Raw genomic sequence first — 6,254 nt, forward strand, 5'->3', positions numbered from 1 at the left:
CTTTGAGGCAGTTCCCCCGGAAACAGGCACAGGTGTAGCTACACTGATCAGAAGATGGCCTGTAAATGTTGCTCACGGATCCAGGCAGCAAGTGGGTGACCAAAAGGTCATTGGTAACATTGGGGTGTGAGGTGTGGGGTACCGCAAGCCCACCTGCCCCCCTCACCTCTCTTCAGCAGGCTGCCCCAGTGCCACATGCCTCTCGGAACCCGGGGGTGGAGTGCTCTTTGTGTATAGAAATTTGTGGGGAGAGCAGTGTGTCCACAAAGCCACCGTCAAAATTATGCACACTGCCCCCCTTCATGCTCTTCAAACTGGAGTCTGAGTCCATACTCCTTATGCATTTGCATTTTTCTCAAAGATTTGGGAGGAGGGCGCCTGGGTGGCTCAGTTGGTTAAGCGACTGCCTTCGGCTCAGGTCATGATCCTGGCGTCCCGGGATCGAGTCCCACATCGGGCTCCCTGCTCGGCGGGGGGTCTGCTTCTCCCTCTGACCCTCTTCCCTCTCGTGCTCTCTATCTCTCATTCTTTCTCTCTCAAATAAATAAATAAAAATCTTTAAAAAAAAAGATTTGGGAGGAAAATATGTGAATAATACATTAAATATTTTTTTAAGTAAAAATATCATGGTGAGGAATGCACAAGTTTCATGCCTTGTAAAGAATACGTAGCATTTCGGGGTGCCTGGGTGGCTCAGTGGGTTAAGCGTCTGCCTTCAGCTCAGGTCATGATCTCGGGGTCCTGGGATCGAGCCCCGCCTCGGGCTCCCAGCTCAGCGGGGAGTCGGCTTCTCCCTCTGCCTCTGCCCCCCCCCCCACAGTTCATGCTCTCTCTCCCTCTCAAATAAATAAATCTTAAAAAAAAAAAAAAAGAATACATACCATTTCAGAGACACTTGAGACTCATATCTGATACTTCTGGCCTTATCCCCATGCCCACCTACCCAGCGTTCACTATCCTCTACTACTAGACATGCTTTTGTCAAAATAGGACACACTCAAGGCCCATCAGGTGAGCTAACTGCTGGCATGGGCCCCAGAGGTAGGACATCAGGGACTGGCCTATGTCCGTGAATCTGGCCACGCAGGTGGGGGCCAAACACTTCTTCGGGAATAAGACACCTGGCGTGGCACGGTGCTGGGAAGAAGTTGCCTGTGACATGCTTTAGCAGAGGGTTGCCCCCAAGAATAGACAGGGGAGCCAGATTCCCTCCAAGCCGGAGATTTTTGCACCTGCAATGAGCAAGCAAAGCAGGGAGGCCGTGTGGGCTAAGTTGAGCGGTTCCCCAGAATAAAGACTCAGTGCTATTTTCGGCACAGTCGCTGACTTGCCATATGATGGGGGTACAAGTCATTTTACCTTTTTGTGCCTCTTCTCTAAAACAAAGATGACTGGATCTTTGGCCTCTCTCGGCGGCTCGGAGGACTAATGAGGTGGTGCTGAAAAGCAGCTATAAAAATCCCACACCCAAGCTGTACGAGCGTAACAAGTGCAAATGGAACTGCCCCCCTTTGCAACTGGTCTGCAAACTAATTAAGCTTGCACCAAGAGCCTGGGACCAGAAACCCAGGGGCCTGTTTCCTTCAAATCCCTGTCGTCCTCCGTCAAAGCCATCTGCCGGTCAGTTCCCCTCAAGAGGGATATGCAGGACCCCCGGCCCCCTTAGGTCTTTCTTTTGACATTGGGAATCTCAGTGGAGAACCCTCGTCCTGCGGTGGACACGTTCGGGCGGACCCGAGGCTCTTCTTGCCCTTTGGCCAGTGCCCTGGCTCGTTTCTCTGACATCCTCCTGTCCTCTCTCCATTCTCCTCCTCGCTAGAAGCAGCTACAATTGAAGGAGGCTCGGACTTCTAATTTTTCGTCAACGTTTAGGCTTAGCTCATAGGAGAGGACCTTCAATTCCAAACCCTTAGCCAGCTTCCCAGGGGCAGCTGCAAGTTCAAGCTGCCCAGTGTTTAGTTCCTGTGGGTCCCCTGCAAGGGAAATGAATTTCAAAGACCCGCAGGGGAGGAGGATGGTTCAGCTCCCAGGATCACGGCACAATGGCCTAGGAGGCCAAGGTGGTCTTGATTTCTCGCCCCCTGGGGGCCCTCCCCACCCCTTTCTCGCCAGGACAACCTGGGTCCTCATGAGTTCCTCTGGCTTCTCAATGATCTACATGGTGACGACCCGCTAGGCCGGCCCTCCCTTCAAAATGACCTCTTCCTCCTCTTCCTTTCCCCCAGCAAAAACTGGTATCATGAGCATATGTTCCGTTTTAAGCCATCTGATTAACAAATAAAGCAATTTGTGTTGTGCTTTAAGGGCTTCCTGCCCTGTTGGATATAGTCATATCCAATAGGGATGCGGTGAATTGATCTTTTAATTGGTAGGCATGCTGTGTGACCTTGATAACGTGGCTGTCAGAAATCCCTTCTCTCAGTTATGGGATTATGACCATGGGGAGTGGCCAAGCCACTGAGCTAACATGTTCTCTTTGACTTCTCTAAAACCCTAATCACTCAGTCCCTCAGCCTGCCCACTTGTAAACTAAGGAGCCCATCTGCTCCTGCCTGCTAAATCTGCAGTATGGACAAGCAGGTTTGCAGTTTTCTTGGGAGTGGCTGGAATTCCTGCTTCCTAGTATGACTTACAGGCAAAACTGTGTTCGATGGCAATGGCAGGGCTCTTGGCCACCAAGGACAGAAGAAGCAGTAGGAAAAGTGAGAGCAAGGACAAACATTCTTGCCCCTTTCCTACCCTGGCATGGCAGGAATATTCATACAATGTCCCCCAGGGACCTGAAAAAAAAATTCAAAGAACCAAGTACAAAGTGGACAGATTTTCCCCCTGCTGAGCATTAGAAAAGACTGATTTGACTTGCAGTTTTGAGCTACAAGCAAGAGCCATACACCAGGAGCCAGAAGACTTTGGTTCTACTCAAAGCTCTTCCAAGAACTAGCTGTGTGACCTTGGGCATTCACATCCTCTCTCTGGGATTCAGGTTTCTCACTAAGTAAAATGAGTGGGTTGAACTTGGAAGGCCTATTAGCTTTTAAAAGGCACATTTTTCTACATTCTTTCATTTAAGGATTTTTAAAACAAAGGCAAGTACTTCCAGCATCACCCTAACATTCCCCAAATCAGTAATTCAACTGGGAGAACACCAAAGCTCATAAAAGTCAAACACCAGAGCAAACCACAGAGCCCACTTGCCCCTGCGGGGTTTTTTTGTTGTTTTTTGTTTGTTTGTTTGTTTTTGGGGGGTTTTTTGTTTTTTGTTTTTTGTTTTAATCCAGTGCTATTCTGCCCAGGGGGTGCTCAAGTCTCCCATCTCTTAAATCTCTAGATGATTCTAGCTTTTTGGGATACTGACCTTGTACAATCAAGCCTACATGCCTAGGAAACCAACTTAGGAGAACCCTAGGAGAGAATGCCTCTAAAGGGTCCGGCCAGATCCTACTTAAGGTAAAACAGCAAACTTGGCTTTGTGAGATAAAGCTTCCGGAACGGGACTAGTTTTAAGATAGACTTTCGTTAATAAAAACCATGATTGACGTATATGTCCTTTGCTCTTTCAAAGGGCTCCTACACTGAAAATTTTTGACAAGCCACAAATACTCACCTCCTCATTTATGTTCAGTGTCAATCCAGATCTTGATTTCAAATCCTTAAGTGTTTAAAATGCACCCACTCCAGGGGTCTGTGCTAGGGGCTGTGGGAGATACGTGGTCTCTGCCCTCAAAGAGCTTGCATACTTGCTGAAGACACAGAACGTGAGTCCAGGAGTTCAGGGCCCAAAGGAAGGGCCAGCTGCTGACAGCTGGTGAGCTCAGCGGGGTGGCAGCACATGGGGAATTCTCTCTAGATGTGATGTGCTTTGTGGCAGCCTCTGAAAGCCCTCTGTTGTGCTTACATGCAAGACGCCCACCTGCCATCACTGAACAGTATGAACAATGAGGACAGGTCACCCTAGCCTCCAGAGGGAAAAAGATCAGAACACAGGAGACAGAAATTGTTGCAGGATTTCTCTTCCCTCCGTGGGTGCCCGTGGTTCTTGGTCACGCTGCTTCGAAGAATGAAGAGGTAGACCAGATGAAGGGTGGTGGGCAGCAAAGCAAAGTTTATTGAGCGATAGTACAAAGTTCTGGAAGAGGGAGGGGACCCGAGAGGGTTGCCACTGGAGTTTCTGAGTCTAGGGGGGTTTTATGGGCTTGTTGGCGGGCTGTTTTAATCGGATTAACCCTCCATGTACCTGTCATACTATCACGTTTTTGTCATCTACCTATCACGTGGGAAAGGGTGGAGGGCTCCTTCCAGGGGGGTGTAAAATACTTTTAAGGGTGGTTTCCTCTTAGGGCGGGAGCCCCTTGTCCCTGCCTGCCTTTCTTCCCACTATCCTTCATTAAAATGAGAAAATCTCTTGAAAGGAAGGGAGCCCTTCCAATGACAAGGGTGTTTACAAAATTCTCCCAGTGGCCCCGAGCTTTAATCTGACGAGTCCAGGGTTCCATGATCATTTATCTGGAGAGATGATCCACAGTGTTCATAAAATTCTCGAAGGGGTCTGTGATCTCCAAAAGGTTGAGATTCACAAATCGCATTCCTCCCGACCCTCTTGTTAAATCCTTTAACTAGTGACCCAGTTAAGGACATGACTAACTTACCCTCCCAACCTGGTTCACCTGCTTCCAATCTCTTCCCTATTTTCCATCCTCTACAGATAAATTTGCCCAAAACACAATTATGATCATGTCATTCCGTTACTCCAGAAGGATGGCTTCCCATCACTTGCAGAATAAAGTCTCAACATAGTACCTGATACTCCAGCCAAAGTAGACTACTTCCCTTTCCTTAAAACCCCTCTCTACTTCCTCACCTTTGTCTCAAGCCTGGGGAGACCCACCCCCTCCCAATCATTGCCTGTCAAAACAGTACAAAATGTACTTCGACCTCCAAAACCACCTCCCAGGATGTGCCGCACAGAGGTGATACCTTTTCCCACAGAGTCTGCGTATCACTTTGCTTGGATCTTGTGGCCGATGTCTAGTTGTACCTCCAAAATCCATTTTCTTCTCCTGCCTGGGCACAGGGCCACCTCCCGAGACGTTTCCTAGTCTTGCTTGCAGCTAGGTGTGACTTGCAACTAAGCTGTTGCCATGTGACAGAGCTGTTGCCAAAGGGATATGACGGAAAGTGAAATGGACAAATTCCACCTGACTTGCTTCAAAGGAGACCCCTTCCCTGGACCTCTTTCTTCCTTCCCATGAGCTAGAATTGTGGATGCGCTCATGACCTTGCATGGAGCATAACTGTCCCACTGGCCTAGAATGGCCGGCAGGTGATGTCAGAGAAAAGTCATCTGTCTTTCTTGAGCTGCTGTGTCTTAGGGGCTTGGCCACAGCAGAGGCTTCTCCGTGGTAGTGTAGTAAATTGTTCTGTGGCTTCTAAGTGTCTCATTTTCTCCACTAGGAAGCCAACCCCTTATTGGTCTCCCTGCTTCCTGTTGTGACCCCTACATTCTATTTGCAGCTGAGATGATCCTTTTTTTAAAAGATTTTTTATTTATTTGTTTGAGATAGAGTGAGAGAGAGCACGAGTGGGAGGGGGGCAGAGGGAGAGGGAGAAGCAGACTCCCCAGTGAGCAAGGAGCCTGATGTGGGGCTCAATCCCAGGACTCTGGGATCATGACCTGAGCCAAAGGCAGACGCTTAACCGACCCAGGCATCCCTGAGATGATCCTTTTAAAAGGGAAGTCAGATCATGTCATGCTTTGCTTAAAACAACAACAACAATAATAACAAGAACAACAACAACAACAAAGAACCCACTTTACTGGGTAAAAGCAGAAATCCTTAAAATGGCCTACAAGGTCCTGCAAGGTCCTTGATCAGCAGCCTCCCACCAATTGCTCTTACCTCACTGACCTTATTTTCCTGATTTTCTCTTACAGGCGTGCTCTACCCCCACCACCCCAACACTCACTCCGCACCAGACACACCGACCATTGTACTATTCTGCAAACAAGTTAGACACTCTCCTGCCTTGGGGTCTTTGCACCTGCTGTTCCCTCTGCTTGTCCCAGATATCAACATGGCTCCTTCCTTTATCTCCTTCAGGTCTTTGTTCAACTGTTACCTTCCCAGATCGGCTTTCTCTGACTACCCCACTTAAAACTCCCTCTCCCCTAGTACCATCCTGGCACATTATCCCACTTCCTTGCCTCAATTTCCTCTACAGCGCTTACCACCATTTGACATATTATAAATTGTCTT

Source organism: Mirounga leonina, unplaced genomic scaffold (genome assembly GCF_011800145.1).
Source record: "Mirounga leonina isolate KUSES-001 unplaced genomic scaffold, KU_Mleo_1.0 Mir_101664, whole genome shotgun sequence".
Lineage (NCBI taxonomy): Eukaryota > Metazoa > Chordata > Mammalia > Carnivora > Phocidae > Mirounga > Mirounga leonina.